The 16,969-nt window shown below is 39.5% G+C and overlaps 1 long non-coding RNA gene across 1 annotated transcript; it reads left to right on the forward strand.

The window, feature by feature from the left end:
• Positions 1-10,545: 10,545 nt before the first annotated feature.
• LOC129457173 (uncharacterized) lies at positions 10,546-15,150 on the forward strand. Its single transcript, XR_008649127.1, has 3 exons — positions 10,546-10,658; positions 11,723-11,862; positions 15,032-15,150. It is a non-coding gene; the product is annotated as an uncharacterized LOC129457173 (long non-coding RNA).
• The last annotated feature ends 1,819 nt before the right edge of the window (positions 15,151-16,969 follow it).

Below are 16,969 nucleotides of genomic sequence, written 5' to 3' on the forward strand. Positions count from 1 at the left end.
AGTTTGCTTTGGACTGTCACATGATTCAGTAAAAAGAGAACAGTCTGAGAGTATACTGACATACAACTGTTTTGTTTTTTTGTACTAACTTTATAATGTGTGTAAAGGGTTTAATGTATATATGCATGTGTATATATATATATATATATATAAGTATTTTCAGAAGAAGATACCATTCATGTATTCCCTTGTCAATATCATAATCCTACCTTAAGAATTCAAATGATTTAATTGAAACTTTAAGGTCATTTAGGATATTTTATCACAAGAACATTGGCAAACTGGTCATATTTATAGAAGTTGCACTAGCTTTAATGATTTGGATGAGATTTATTATAACATCTTGGGCTCATGGTCCGACTTTGTTCAATAGAGCGTAATCTTTTTAATTGATCCAGGTGTGTAATATGCATGATGCGTGTGGTTAGCATTAGTGTTAGCATTAGCAGCGTGTCTCGGTTGCTGGGTGACTGGAGCGGCTCAGTGGGCTAGACCTGTCCTATTTCGGCACAGCCTTTGCGGTCCATGGAGGCTACACGGAGGAGCAGCCTTTGTCGGCCGGGTCTTTTGAAGGGTCTTTTGAGGACTGTGGCCGTTGAATTGGGACACGGCTATAGTCATTTATTGTCTACTATTGTGCAAATCAATATTTAAAGAAAAAAACAACATTTTGAGGGTGTGGTGTAAAAGTTATGATGATTCCTGAAGGAATCTATATCTTATTCATCTGCATCAGTCCCAAAAGACACTGAAACACCAGAAGACCACAGGCCAAACCCAAAGCCAGCGTACAGAGGCTCAGTGAAGGTAGTGGTGAAGGTGTGTAAATGAACCAGGTCATCTTCAGCAATCTTGTAGAAGGTCAGATATCCAGCTGCAAAGTCCAGGTATATGGCCACTGTGTCTGTATTGGAGTACAAGGAAGAAACTGGGATCTGTCTGCCTTCGTGGAGAACCGAGTAACCCCCTGTGGAAATTCTCAAACACCATGACTGGTCACTGACACCAAACCCACTTTCACCACTGCCACCTTTCTTCCCAATCCCCTTGTAACTCACTGCTAAGTCAATCTCCCAACCACTGTTCCCTTCCTCCCAGTTCACCTCCCAGTAACAGCGTCCTGTTAAAACAGTGGAGCAGAGGACCTGTAGACAGGAGTCAAACCTATTGGGGTGATCTAAGAACAGTTGGTTCCTTTTTATCATAGTCACCATGCGATTGTCCTCTGATAGCTTAAGTTGTCTGTGTGCCGAGTCTGGATCCAGGGTGAGGTCCCGTAAATCTGCAACACAATGATAATTAGTTTTTAGTTCAAAAACCCTATAAGTGACTGTAATGTGTAAGAATATTTAATACTCACATTTTCTAAGACCTGGGGTTAGCCATTGTTGCCCAGCAGGCTCCACCCTAAAATAAGGCATACCATTTTTTTTATCTCCAAAGTAAAAAGGTTGTCAAAGAAAATGTTGCTTTTTTATGAGGGAAGAAAGTTATAATATGACTAAAAGCTCCAAAAAGTACCCCCCAGGTAAGCAGATAAGCTTGGGAGATGAGAGGGAGGTCACTTGGGTGCCTTTACAAATAGTGTGAAGTACATACCCCCACTGGGACTTCATTCCAGTCTGGACGTTTTCTATCTTGTTAATACTGATCTTGTTAAATCTGGTCTTGCTAAATATTCGTAAGAGACTTTTAAATGTCTCGGAAGAACAATCGTCTGGTTGTACATGTTTTATATCGGGGTCTATTTTTATAAAGTCTTTTTAATGTCCATTTTATTGGATCATAAGTGATCATGTACAGTTGATTGTCTCTCTGTTTAATCATTGTGAATTGTGCTGCCTCTTGACCAGGACACTCTTGGAAAAGACATTTTTAATCTCAGTGGGGTTCTCCTGGTTAAATAAAGGTTAAATAAAAAAAGAAAATCCTATTCCCAATACAGAACCACTGCTCTACCCACTGAGCTACCGTCGCCCCTGGACATGTACTGTGTGTGACAATCATACGCACACACTAACAATAGTTTATAATCACATTTCATATTGTAAGTACTACAGGTTCATTAAGTATATACATTTCATTTCTTACCAGAGAATCTCAAGGGGGCTGTGGGGGTCCTCATGTAGAGCAGTCAGGTTCTCTGTAGTTACGGCTCCAGGGTGATTGAAACTCAGGTCTAGTTCTTTCAAATGAGAGGAGGGGGAGCTCAGAGCAGAGACCAGAGCAGCCCCGCCTTTCTCTGAGACCAGGCATCCTGACAGCCAAAAACAACATGGGAATTACAGCTGAACATGTATAGTCCAACATGATCCAGTCTTACCTGAGTGTGTCCAGCCTGCACTCCTCACTTTTGAGTCCCTCACACAGCTGCTCCATTCCACTGTCAGACAGATCATTATTACTGATGTCTAAGAGTCGGAGACGTGAGGGTGTTGAAGTCAGGACTGATGACAGACAGCATCAGCTCTCAAAGGACAGGTTACAACAAGCCAAACTGAAAAGTCAAGAAAATGACCAGTAGCTTCATCCTGCTGGAATATGAGTACACATTAAATAAACATGAATGGCTTACATGGCTGTATGGGCTTCTTTGACCACTGGCAGAAGCCTGAGCAAAGCTTCTTCTGAAGAAGAGGATCTCTTCAGGTCAAAGACACTTAGATCATCATCTGATGACAACAGTGAGAAAACCAGCCCTGACCACATGTGGGGTGGTGCTCTTCAGGGGAAATGTCCATCATTCATGCATTTTTGGACTGATTTCACAAGAGAATTATTTCCTAGTTCATTTAAGCCGTGAAACAAGTTCATGCTTTTTTCTGCAGAAAGACTTCTGTTTAACATTTCGTGGATATAGGCAACTGTTTGAAAATCCAAAGAATAAGAGATATGATTCTTCTGGAAATCCATCAAAAGCTTGTTATTGGACACATGTTTTAGACCTAAAAGAAAGCGCAAAAACAAGTCCCACTGCCCATTTGGACTTTGCATGGCCATGTCTACAGCTGTTTGATGGAGCTGATGTAAATCACATTTGCTTTGTGTAAACAATTTGTTAATAAGGGAGAGTTGTTTCTTCAGCAGGTTGACTCCAGTGTTGACAAATGTGACATGGACATGAAGAGCAGCCAGAAACTCTTGGACACTCAAATGAACAAAGCAGTAGACTTTATCTTGGTACAAGCACGACTCCTCTTTAAAGACCTGAGTAAACACACCAGAGTACATCGAGGCGTTCTCAACATCCAGACCACATTCAACCAGGTCAGACTCGTAGAAGATCAGATTTCCTTTCTTCAGCTGCTGAAAGGCCAGTTTGCCCAAAGACAGCACCATTGTGCGGTTTGATGAAGTCCACACTGGATCTGTCTCAGACAGTTTGTCATACTTCACATTCTTTAATTTAGCCTGAACCACAAGTAAGTGGAGGTACATTTTAGTTAAAGTGTGGGGAAGCTGGTCAGGATCTCCACTCTTCATCACATCCTCCAGGACTGTGGAGGTGATCCAGCAGAACACTGGGATCTGGCACATCATGTGGAGACTGCGGGACTTCTTAATGTGTGAGATGGCCACTGTGGCCATCTGCTCATCTCTGAACCTCTTCCTGAAGTATTGCTCCTTCTGTACCTCTGCAAACCCTCTCACCTCAGTCACCATGGAGATGAACTCAACTGGGATTTGATTGACTGCTGCAGGTCGTGAGGTTATCCAGATGCGAGCGTAGGGAAGCAGAGACCCCTTAATCAGGTTTACCATCAGCACACCCACAGAGCTGAGTTCTGAAGGGTCGGTCACAGTTTTGGTGAAGTCTAGAGAAAGTCTGCACTCGGGAAGAGCAGCTGGATGTCCTGGTTGGTCCTGCCTTCAGCCCAATCCAGACTGAACTTCTGAGTCAGCACCGTTTTCCCGATACCGGCCATTCCCATTGTCAGTACTGTTCTGACCTGTGCTTGTCTATCTCCACTTCCTCTTCTGACACAGTGTTTAAAAATATCCTTACGTGCGATGGTGGTTTGTGGAGTGGCTCGTTTCCTGGAAGCATCTTCAATCAATCTAACTTCATGCTCATCACTGACCCCTGCTGTCCCTCCCTTTGTGATGTAGAGCTCTGTGTAGATCTCGTTCAAAAGTGTTGGGTTTCCTGGTTTGGGGACACCCTCCCACACACATTGGTACTTTTGCTTCAGAATAGACTGCAGTTCATGCCGAGTCTCTCCATAATAGATACCTGAATATATAATATATTCTTATCAGTCCATATTGAAATACAGTTTTATGGAGCTTCAAGAGAAAGTTCACAATCTGTGTGTTGCCTGCAGAGATCACCGATCATAGTATTTATCCATTTGTTCAGCTACTCAACAGAAATCGCACCAGAAGCCTACATTGAATAATGATGTATTCATGTGTTCCTAATTTGCACATTTGTTCACAGAATGTAAAAGTGAAATGTTCTTACTGCTCTCCAGTCGATCAGCTATCTCGTCATGCTTCATCTTCCTGAGGAAGTCCACAGTGATCTTCAGTAAAGCCTCTTTACTCCTCGCCTCTTCACGGGCTTCACTCTGTGGGGGCTGTGCTGTGTGGATGGCCTTGTAGAACATCTTCAGTTCTTCTCTAACAAAAGCAATAATGCCTTCCTCCAGTTGCTGAAATAGATGCAAGCACAATCATACATGGTGAAAAGGTGACAGCCCACTCCAGCATATTAAGATAAACTAAAATAATAATAATAACAACACATTCCACCATCATTGCCTTCTAATGTCAATGCTTTATGTCCATGTAAACTGAATCATTTTACATTTTGAGACAAATGATTACAAAAAGTGAGTGATATTTTTTCCCACCAAAATGTAATTTTTTGGTGGGATTTCATCCTGTCCCTTAAAGACATTTTAATGTCCTACAAATGTATAAATGTGCAGATGACGTCATACTAGAGCACAGTAATCTCAGGATGATTCTCATAGGATGATTATTAAGCATGGTTACAAAAAATAAAATAAAAATAATTGTAGTTATTATTGTTATAATGGTAATTAATTACAGGACACTTGCCTGACAAATCCAGAATGATATTGCTCTGTATTTTTTATACAGAGGGATATCAGTCTGGTGCCAACGCCCTCAGGTTTGGTTTGACTCAAACCTGAAGCAGTCATATTTGTTTGACACATGTCAAATGAAGGAGCTCATTAGTCACTATCATTTACAAACAAAATTAAACTTCTCTACTCTCAGCACTAACAGTTTAGTGCTATGCTCATTGATTCTGTAGAAATCGGGGATGTTTTTTGGCACCTTGTGATATTTTTTGTTCCTTTCTTTTTTCTTCATATGCAGCCATATTTGATACAGACGTTTTATTACATGATAAAGTGAAGTGATGAAGTTTCTTATATTAAATAATGCTGAATTGTTCTATTATGTGGCTGTAAAGTCTATAAAAGAATACGATATCTCTCTAATTCTTATGGATCAGGGGGACTTGGAAAATGGAATATTTGAACAAAATTGTTACATTTTGTACAAGGGTGAGGTGTGGGTGAGCTTTCTTTCTGACCCACCTTGACCGCCTGAGCTAAAATGCACCCCAATCCATCTGGCCCAAAGAAATTGTTGTCGGAACCCAATCCAAATCTATGCACATCATTATCTGCAGGTCAGGTACCCTCCTGTTCCCAAAAGTCCTGCGCCCTCGTTTGCTAGTCAGAGCTACAGAACATGCTTTACGTTAGGCTTGTTGTGCTGCCTTTTACACCATATTAAGTTAAAGTGGAGGGTTTGGACAAGACCCACCTGCTTTATTTATTTTAGATTTGCAGGCTATGGTTTGACTCATGCATCACAACGATACAGTATTTACTGGTTCATCACATACCTTAAACACAGTATACACCTGTGTATCGGGCTGCTGTCCATAAAGATCCTCAGGTCTCAGGTCTCTTCCCTCTCTGGGGAAAAATAAAAGGTTTTTATTCATGTCTTTCTTTCTTATGAAGGCCTACTGAATTCTGATATATATTGTTGTTTATTGTTTTATTTCTTGTTTTTTTGTAATAGTTTTGACATGAAGATTCTGGCAAAGTGGACACAGACAGAATTCATACCAAGTGGAATATTTATTCTCTTGGAGATTTTGGGACTGTTTGGGAAACTTGAACTTGCATTTGGATACACCTTATTCAATTATACTGGAAACAATGTAGGCCTACAGATCAGGTAGATTACACATTTTCTGTAAAATCTAGTTTCATCTTTTTCAGGGACTGTGGTCTTCTAATGAATAATAAGATAAATTAATTAAAAATAGTATATGTTTTTGTTTAATGTAGTGGTTTTCTACATTTGGAGGTACTGTGTAGTAGTAGTAGTAGTAGTAGTAGTAGTAGTAGTAAAAGCAGCTCATGTATTGGTGAGTTTGTGCTGTTCTGTTGATGATTTGCAGTAGGTTACATATGGAGTGGAACTTAAGCAGTGTCTTGTGGTTTTGTTGCTGCAGTAGTGTGTATTGAGTTGTGTGCTGTTGAAATGTATGCTTAAAAATGGCAAACAGTTAGCTCAAATTAAAATCACTCAGCCCTACTTCAGTCTACAGCACAGTCTGCAGCCCTACTTAAGGTATTAGCTGCGTTGAAAACATGTCCATAAGCACAGAACACTTCAGTGAGTGAACCATGTGACCGCAGACAGAACAGATGAGCTCTTTAGTGGAGTGTGTGGCTCTTAAAAGAGCCGTTGGTGTGTATATTCTCTGGAGCACTTTACTTGGAGCTGGTGTACTTGGTGACGGCCTTGGCCGTCACCAAGTACACCAGCTAAGACTGATGTTTACAATGACGTGTTGAATGTTTATTATGTATTGAATGTATTAAAGTCTAATCTTATTTATTCCTTTGATGCAAATACTATTAAAAAAATATATAGTCTACAGAATAAAACAACCACGCTTTTCACTAAATGTTTTGTCTATTTGTGAATTATCCATGTTACTGGGTTTCAGATGACATCACAGGCCAGTATTACTTAATACATGGTGATACTAACATTAATATTGTTAAAATGCAGATTGTAGTTAAGAGAAACGATCAGGTTCAATATTTGTGCATTTACCTTTTGGCCATTTCATGGCAAAATACAATATAATCAATTTAGAAAACCTTCCTGCCATTTAAGAGTATGATATCATGGATTGTGACATTTAAAAATAAATAAATCAAAGCACTGAGTGCATGTCTGTAGCCTGCACATATTCAACTCCTCCAAGGACTCCAAGCATCGCATAAAAGTAAAGTGCACTTTCACTGGATGACTTTTGTAGGAAGCAGCTGAAGTCGTTGAATTCGGTCAGTTTCCCTCCAAAAAACATGGCAAAGAACCCAACATCCTGTCATACCCCCTCTGCACATCCAGCGCACACAGGCTCCTCCAATCAGAGCGCAGCGAGGCCCGCATAAAATCAGCGGTTGCACAGAGTATAAATATAAGAGAACTAGAATTACTATAAAAGAACTGGAATTATTATGAGATAACTGGAAATATAAAAAAATATATATATATTAATGAATTATTATTTAAAAAATTGAATTATTATGAGAGAACTGGAAATATTAAAAAAATATATTAAAAAATATATATATATTAATGAATTATTATTAAAAAAATTGAATTATTATGAAAGAACTGGAATTATTATAAAAAATGATTATATAAAAAAATTTGAATTATTATTTAAAAAATGAATTATTATGAGAGAACTGGAATTACTCTAGGAGAACTGGAATTACTATAAAAGAATTGGAAATATTATTTAAAAATATATATTATTAAAAAAAAAAAGAATTATTATTTAAAAAATATATATTATTATGAAAGAACTGGAATTACTCTAAGAAATTAAAAATTACTAGAGTTATAAACTGTATCTGGTAGGAGACCACAAGCCAGTGAAGATCTTTGAGAGCAGGAGTGATATGAACTCTTGGTCTAAGATCCTCACAGCAGAGTTTTGGACCAGCTGCAAATGAGGCAGCTCCTTTTTGTTTAGACAAGAAAAGAAGCTGTTACAATAGTTCAAACACGAGGACACAAAGTCGTGTGTTATAAGCTCCAGATCATTTTGTGAAACAGTTTTCTTGAGCACCTCGTGAGTGTTTTTACGTCGCACACAGCCTAATCTTTTATTCTTGCTTGTCAGGTGACATATTGGAGAGTTTCGACACTCAGCACCCGTTGGTCCTGCCTGACGGGGGGTACCACTTCTACTTGGAGACCCCTGTGACTGAGAGCGGTCTGTGGGGGCAGCTGGAGGAGCTCAGCCTCTTCATCTGTAACACGTGTGAGACCAGTGAGGAGCAGGTACATGGAACAACTCAGGCATTCTCAAGTATTCACACTACATTACAATACATGCAGTATCTATAAAGAAGATGAGAAAATGTTATTTAAAAGGGGTTGTACCTGATTTTTAGCTGTATATTTTGACCTCAAGAGCTGCTTATACAATATATCTGTACTGGGGCAAGGCACATTTTGCTCAAATACATGGGAAAAATCTGTTATAGGGACTTCAATTGCTTTTATTATTACTTACTTACTAGTCTGAAGAGTAAGTAAAGTACATTGAAACTGCATTATGACTCAATGAATCTTACATCTCATCAGTCACACATGTACCACAGTTGTAACATTTACTCTAATCCACACAGTACAGTCTGACATCTGCAGTGACAGATAAACATTAGTGTGGAAACATTGAGCACTGAGCGTGTAAACGAGGAGGGGATGTTGTTACAGGTTTGTTTTTATGAAACTCAAATAAAAATATGTTGTGAGGTTATGATGTTTTTCCTACAGACTGGAGTGTTACGCCATCGTCCAATCGCACACACAGAGCCACTGTCAAAACATAATCCAAAATCAACGGAGAAAGGAAAATATTCAGTTAGATTTGGAATGTATTTTTGTTAAATCAAGGTTTGGTCTAAAGATTTTAAATTTGCTCAGCAGGATTAAATGAACTGTATGTAAACTGCACTCTTGGGAACCTGGGTTTTCAGAACTTTAACCTGCAGATAGAGGACGCATACAAGTGTTTCTCATTCTCAGTTTATGGACAGGCCTCATGTGGAAGCTCAAAACCTCCAGAATTCACTCCACTGCAGAGGCTGCACTAGCACTGATTCATGATTGGCTGCAGCTGCTGGAGTTTAGGTAATGACTTTTCAGATCAGAGAGAGTCTTTTTAGGTTTAAACCAACTGAATTTCAGCACAGAAACTGGTGTTGAGGCTCATTCTGCTTTGGATGATCATAAATAGTCACATTTATATAGGATTTTTCTACCTTCAAAGCGCTTTACAAACACACACACACACAAACACACTTTTACACCAGTGCGCAAGGGTGAGGGGTCAAGCTCAAGGACACAACAATAACATCTGTGGGAGCTGAAATCACATCAACCTGTGGGTCAGTGGGTATGACTGAGTGGAATGTGGTGATGTTGACTGATTAAAATTGTCAGTTTAAATAATAGTAAAAGCTATGTTTGGTTTGGTTTATTTCATCAGAACAACATATTTAATATTTGTCTTTTATTAGGCTCCTCCAAAATCCCACCTCCAAACTACCAGCAGCACCCCTCCCCCTACCCCCGCTTCCTCACCCGCTGCCAACTACAACTACAACTCCTGCGGCGCACAACGGCTGGCACAAAAACTACAACATCTGGAGCTCCAAAACCAGCAACGGGACGAAGACCGAGACGCCACGACGCAAGCTGCTGCAGGCTCCTCCCCCAGTCTGCTGACCCCTCCTACTAGCCCCCGCTCACCTCGCGACGGTCACCACATTGACCGTTCACAGCAGCTGAAGAACAACGAGACCGATCTATGGATATCTAATGGAGATATACACAAAGAAGCTAATTTGTATGTAAATGGGTGTAGTTGCAAATGCCTTGAGTGGCCAGCAGAGGGCAGCATATATATTTCTGTATAATGCAATTACTATTAAATCAAGCATTTAATAGTAATTGCATGAGGTTTTATTTCAAGAGGTTTTATTTCATCCCTTTTCGAACCCTCCTTAAGGTTAGCAGTACGATTCTGTCCAACGCTTCACCCACAAGCCTCCGTCCTTCAAGTATACAAAAGCACGATAGAAAACAACACACTACAACTTGACAAACCTGATGTGATGTGCAGTAGTTTCATTAGCGGGATTGCATAGTGATGATATTATGAAACGTATTAAACAGCTTAATACATTGTTTTTGGTGAATAAACCATTCTCAAAACAATAATCTTAATGTTATGTGTTAGCAGTTAATTTTGTAATGTATATGGCATTTTAATAGCATTATCTTCTGATCCTAGTCCTAGTTTTTTTTTTTTTTTTAGCATTTTTAGCGTAAATTAGGTAAATGTACAGCACTGACTGTGTGCTGTTTAGGTGTTAAGTCTCACATTAAAAACCTTTCTTTTTGTCACAGGTGTGTCAGTGTGTGAGGACCTCACTGAGCTCAAAACTGTGGTGGAGCTGCAGGAGGAAGAAGAGGAGGACCATGAGAACAACAACCAGGAGGTGTTCAGTCTGGAGCTGCAGCGAGGAGAGCGGGGCATCGGGCTGGCCCTGGTCGACACGTGGGTGAGGAGCAGACGTTTTATTATGGGATTTTTAGGCTGTAACTATCACGTTTAACCCCCATTACATTTTTTTAAATTCTCACTATAAGATATATTTGATTTAAACATAATCTACTTCATATCTGGGAACATAGGTCTTACATACAGTTAATTTACCATTTTTTTTAAAGCCCATACAGTTCTTAGTAATTCCTCATTTGAGAATTTATTTGTAAATGCACTGACATGTATAACTCCCCACACTGTAACTTTTCTGGTAGAGGGTCTGCCACCTGCTGTCTGGAAAATGTTAATGCTCTACCTGGAGTTTTTCAATCCAATTTACTTTATTTATATAGCACATTTCATAAACAAAGTAGGTTCCAAAGTGCTGCTCCGAAGTGTGGAATTAAATGTATTTATCCTGCATTTATTACATTTTTTATGTCTAAAAAATATATTAAAAAGCCTCTCCACATATTCGAGCTGTAACTTGACCTGGTGACATTACATCCTCGTCATACACAAGTTTAATGCCATACTGTGGAGCATTTTCAGTAAAGCTATAACAGCTCCACATGATTTTGGGCAAAATATATAATTGATGTTTCTAACAAGCACTTTAAGATTATGATTAGTCTCGCAATTTGTAGTTTAATAATAGGATTCTGTTCAAAGTTCACATTTTAAACATGTCCAGAAGAATTGACAAAAAGACACAGAAGTTTTGTGCAGATCTAAACTACAGGGTCAGCAGTTTGTTGAATAAGACGAGGCATTTTGTTATTTGTGGTACTTCAAAAACTGGAGCCTTTGTGATTTGCTAATTGCGTCCACTCAAATTGTGGTTTCGATTTAAATGCGATGAATCTTTCAGCCCTACTCCATGGAGACAAGTTAGTGGTGCACCCTCCACTAGAAAAGCTACACAGTGCACCTTTATAATTACAGCACTCTAGAAATCCAACAAGCAGTGATTACTACTACTTGTTAAGTTCACTCACAGTAAGAAGAATTTCAAGTATTCTAACGTTACGGCCCTTTGTACACGCGCTCTGTCACTGAAGTGGTCTGTGTACATTGCAGGACGCACCGGTGAAAACGAGTGGCCTCTTCATCAGTGCGGTGCTTCCAGACTCCCCGGCTGCTCGCACTGAGAGGCTGGCCCCTGGAGACAGGATCCTGGCCGTCAACGGAGTCAGTCTGCTGGGAGTGGACTACCATGGGTCAGTAAGGGACACTAGGGAAAGCTGTGGGCAGTCACTTGAAGGTCCTATATCACGCAAAATGGATTATTGTGAGCTTTAAGCCATGGTATAATGTTACTTAATTTAAAAACATACCTGTATTTGTGTCTTGTTTCAGTCATACATGTTTGAGTAATGCTTTTATTATTAGTCTGTCTGCATCACCAAAGCTCAAAATACTCTGTTCCACCTTGTGATGCCATGAAGCTGTAGTTTTTAAGTTTATAGCTCCTTTTACTTTTTGTTTAGTAGAGAGTTGGACAGTTCATATAGAAACATATGCGAAGTTTTGACAGAACCATTGTCTTAAGGCTTGTACCATAATGAAGTGTGATGTTATTGAGGGATTAGTTATAGAATTACTTAAATTTGCCATTTCACCAGAACAAAAATGGGTGCCATAGTTTATACAGCCCTGATATGGCCAGTGGATTCTGAGCACAATGTAGAACAATTTGTACTCTCATCTCTAAAAAGACTTAATATCAACTTCTACAATAAATTATACTATTTTTAATTTGGTATGACAGTAAACATGTCTATCTCCATGGAGCCAGCACAGGCCAAGTTACAGGTCAGACCTGTGGAGAGGTGACCCTGATCATAATAACAATGTAAGTTTTTCAATGTATTTTATTTATTATTTCATCAAAATCCTGGGTAATACCTGTAATTGAAGAAATGCATGATAGACAAGTTTACTGCTACTAGGCCTGTCATGATAATGTATTCTGAAGTGTAATCAGGGCCCTAGTCTTTAGGGGGCCCCAAGCTGAATTTGTTCTCGGGGCCCTGTCCACTTCAGTGCCACATTCATATTTGACAACATTCAGACATCATCACAGCCACTTATAAAAAGACTGAAAATTCTAGTGGTATTCTAAAGTCTATAAGTTTAACAGTATAAACATGTGAGGAAGGGGAGTCTGCCAAAGACATTTTAAATTCTGGCCATTTTTTTTGTTTGTTTCTGGTGCATTTTAATGTGTTCCATTTGACTAAAGTGGGCTCACATTTATCAACTCTTTATGTCATAAAATGCAGAATTGGATAAAGCAGCCAATGATGTACTTAATGAGAGGTACACTTACTTCAAAATCATATCACTCAAGAAGTACAAAGTAGTGAATCAGTCTGGACATAACATCAGATTTATAATCATCAGATCATTTGGACTGAACATTAAATTAGAGAAGATTTTAAGATCACATCATTTTTATGTTTATTGTGAGGGTTTGGATGCTGTGATTTCACATAAATGCACATATTAATGAGTAGGATGCACAGATACTGATGCCAGTATCGAGTGCCAGTACTCGTACTCATCAATGGGCTGTCGATACCACTGTATCTGTGCTGCCTCTTGTTTGACTCACAGCTCATCTCTCCACAGATCAGCTATGGACATAAAGCTGCACATTCGCTGTTCTGCACATTAAGCTGTGACACATGTGACTGTCACAGGAAATATACAAATATTTAGGACTCTAAAGGTTTTTATATTTCACAGAGGATCAGCGCAGTGCTTGTGTTTACAATAGTAGCATGCTAATGTTGCTAAGTGGCTCTTAATTTGCTTGTGCTGCATTGTAACTTATTATAATTGACAAACACATTTAGCGGGTTCAGACCTTTTAAAAGACGTACAGCATGAACATGTCAAAATGTGACCGTGGTAAAAGTAACAAAACAGTCACTGTTATGCTAAGAGTGGCGCGTTAGCAGTTAGCATGTTAGCAGTTAGCATGTTAGCGCGGAGCACAGTCTGCAGAGGAAGTGGTAAATACTAAAGCCAGACGCTTATCCAAAGTAATTATACTGGAATTATACATAACTACAGTGATTTCAGTAGATAAGAATTCTAAGATGAAAAGTGGCTATACTCTAAAAATCCCATGAAATTAATTAGCTTTACTACTTAAAATAATGTCTGGAAACGGTTTTACTCCATTTTACTCAGTATCAGCGAGTATTCAACAACTTGCAGTTGTATTCCTGAATGAGCATGAGCACAGACACAACCACAAACAGACAGTGTAATAAACAGACTCACCTGCTGTCCTCATGTCTCTGAGGTGTGTCCTGTCTGTCCTCTGTCCCTCTGAGGTGTGTCCTGTCTGTCCTCATGTCTCTGAGGTGTGTCCTGTCTGTCCTCTGTCCCTCTGAGGTGTGTCCTGTCTGTCCTCTGTCCCTCTGAGGTGTGTCCTGTCTGTCCTCTGTCCCTCTGAGGTGTGTCCTGTCTGTCCTCTGTCCCTCTGAGGTGTGTCCTGTCTGCAGAATTACACACGTCCAGCTTCACTGTTTTATCTGCAGGTCCACTGATGTAAAGTGGGGACATATTTCGAGTCTTCTCTGAAAACGATCTTCGTCTGGGCTCTTCATGCATTGTCCCGGACTTTAGATAAACTTGACTAACTTTTAGTCTATTAGTCTGTAAAAGTCTGTAAAACACCCATTCAAATGTCCCTCTGCTGCCTCAGCGTTCCCAGAGTGCACCTGGCCTGAATAAAAAACTCATGTAGGCAGAACATATTTATGTACTGGAAATAGCACACATCTAATCGTTTAAAAGGGATATTTAGACTAGTATAAACACATGAAAAAAACAACAACTTTCCAATCATTATTTTCAATATAAATGTCTGGGCTGTTGGGGCCCCTCGGGGCCCTGAGCAGCTGCTTAGTCTGTTTATAGGCTGGGCCTGAGTGTAATATATTGTTCAAATAAATATAGTAGCTCAGTTGGTAGAGAGTTCGCCCTCAGATCCAAAGGCTGGAGGTTATATCCACTGACCCACAGGTTTGGCGTGCGATTCCACAGATGAATGCTGCCGTTGTGTTCTTGGGCAAGTCACTTGACACACCTCGCCCCCAGTGTGTGCGTACACTGGTGTATGTGTGTGTGTGGTTCCTTGATGTAAAGAGCTTTTCCCCTGAAGGTGGAAAAGCTCTGGATAATAAAGTGACCATTTACCATCCCTGCCAGAAAAGTTCCACAGTCACCTTGGATATTTTGCATGTGTCCAACACTAGTTCTGGTTTAGGTCAACACTACTTTCTAAAGAGCACATTCTCAATAGTAAGAGTAGTAAATATCAAATTATGTGTATTTATAACAAAAATGTGATCAATTTGTTTTGTTTTTCAGTGGGAAGGAGCTGATCCAAACATCAGGTGAAAGGGTGAGGCTGCTGGTGGCCCGGGCTGAGCGGAGGACCAAAGCTTTGCACACTCAGAACTGATGTATGTGGAGATAGGACAGGCAGCTGGGAGAGAATATGGATTTCTGTATATCAATTATGAATGTTTATAAATGTGTGTATGAATGTTAATAAAAGTGTTTTTACATCTGTGTGTGGTTATGATTACAAAAAATATACAGTCAAAAGTTTAGACACACCTTCACTTTCTCATTCTCTTTAGGTTTACTTCTTTCTACATTTTAAATGCATATGGACAGAGGTGGGTAGTACATTACGTTAGTTACATTTACTACTACTACTTGAGTAACTTTTTAAATAAATTCTACTTTTCAGAGTACTTTTCTAGCAGCATACTTAAACTCCTTGAGTTATATTTTTTATTGAAGAAACAGTACGCTTATTGAGTAAACGTTTTGGTTACTCTTCCCACTGTGAGTAAGTCTACAAGTGACAAAAGCTTTACGTTGACAATATGAAAAGATTTGAACATTTGTATTTATTAAAAACTGGGAATAAAATGTTTTAAAAGAAATGTTGTGCTGCAGATGTAGAGGGCTTCTCTTTTTCTCAGACTTGGACATCCTCTCTATTTGTGGATGTCTCAGGGTTCACAGCTCTCCTCTGTCAAATAAAGCAAGAGATTTTTAGCATAGTGTGTGTATACATGCACTCCAGTTCCCCGGTTATATGTGTGTCCATGTACAAACACAGTATTCTGATTTCAGAATCCTGTATAAGTCAGTACCTATAAGTCAGAATACTTCCAAAATCAGAATATCACATTTACTGTGGTATATAAATGGAGTATCCTGATTTCTCACCAATGAGGCCTTACTGTAAATTACGTCTTTAATTGAAGCTGTGTGTTCTACAGTCTGTTCTTATTTAAATAAATCCTGCTGTTACAAACCCACAAAAAGCCGCGCACTAGCAAATGTGCCGTCGTGTTTAACTCCTTGCTACATCTCTTCCATAGTTGCCATAATTACCTCTCTAAATATCCTGGATTGATACTTTGCAGCTGATGTCATCAACATTTCCTGAGGGTGTGATGCTAACTCTAGGCACTGCTCTGTCTGAAGCGCTTTTACTCAAGTTAGACTTTAATCTGAGCTTTGTTTTAACACAATCTGACAATAAAGAACGGTCTTAGCTGAAACTGCAACAGGTGAGCTGATTTGTGCTGTTAAACAGGTCCCTTTCAAATATCAACAGTCACAGACTACTAGCTAGTTTGTGACTGTGACACCTACCTGTCTCCAAGGAGATGCTGCTTTGTCTAATAGGCTCATCTATTTTTAATTGGTCAAATATAACCTGAAAAACTTGCAATCTTACTGTGAACGAATTCACTTCTTTACAGATCTGACGTGTAAGTTGGCCTAGTGGTGTCACCATAGAGACAAAAGAATGCTCAGAATGCATAAGGTAAATGAGGAATAACTTTGGACCTCTGCAAACCCGTTTAAAATGAACCAGTTCTGTTTTTCAAGACACTACAGCTCCTTTAATAGATTAATAAATTATTAAAAAAAACACAGTAAAAAAGTTTTCTCTCAAATGTGATGCAAACCTTGATTCAGTAGTGTTTGCAGAAATGTGATTTACCCTTATTGTGTCCTCTTGTCTTGGGATGCCTGCGCTGTGTGGACTCCATCTGCTTCTTCTGGACCACGGCGTACTTCTCCACCAGGATACTGAAGAACATGAAGAACAAGCTCACCATCATGAAGGACAGGAAGTAGAGCAGGCGCCACTCACTGTAGTTGGTCACTGCCTGAGACAGGAGATTCCATATGACACACTGGCCCTCATTTATCAAGTCGGCTATGAAAATGGAGCACATTTGGGCAGATATTTGTGCTTACACCAGAAGACGCGTG

The sequence above is a fragment of the Periophthalmus magnuspinnatus genome, chromosome 19 (genome assembly GCF_009829125.3).
Source record: "Periophthalmus magnuspinnatus isolate fPerMag1 chromosome 19, fPerMag1.2.pri, whole genome shotgun sequence".
Taxonomy (NCBI): domain Eukaryota; kingdom Metazoa; phylum Chordata; class Actinopteri; order Gobiiformes; family Gobiidae; genus Periophthalmus; species Periophthalmus magnuspinnatus.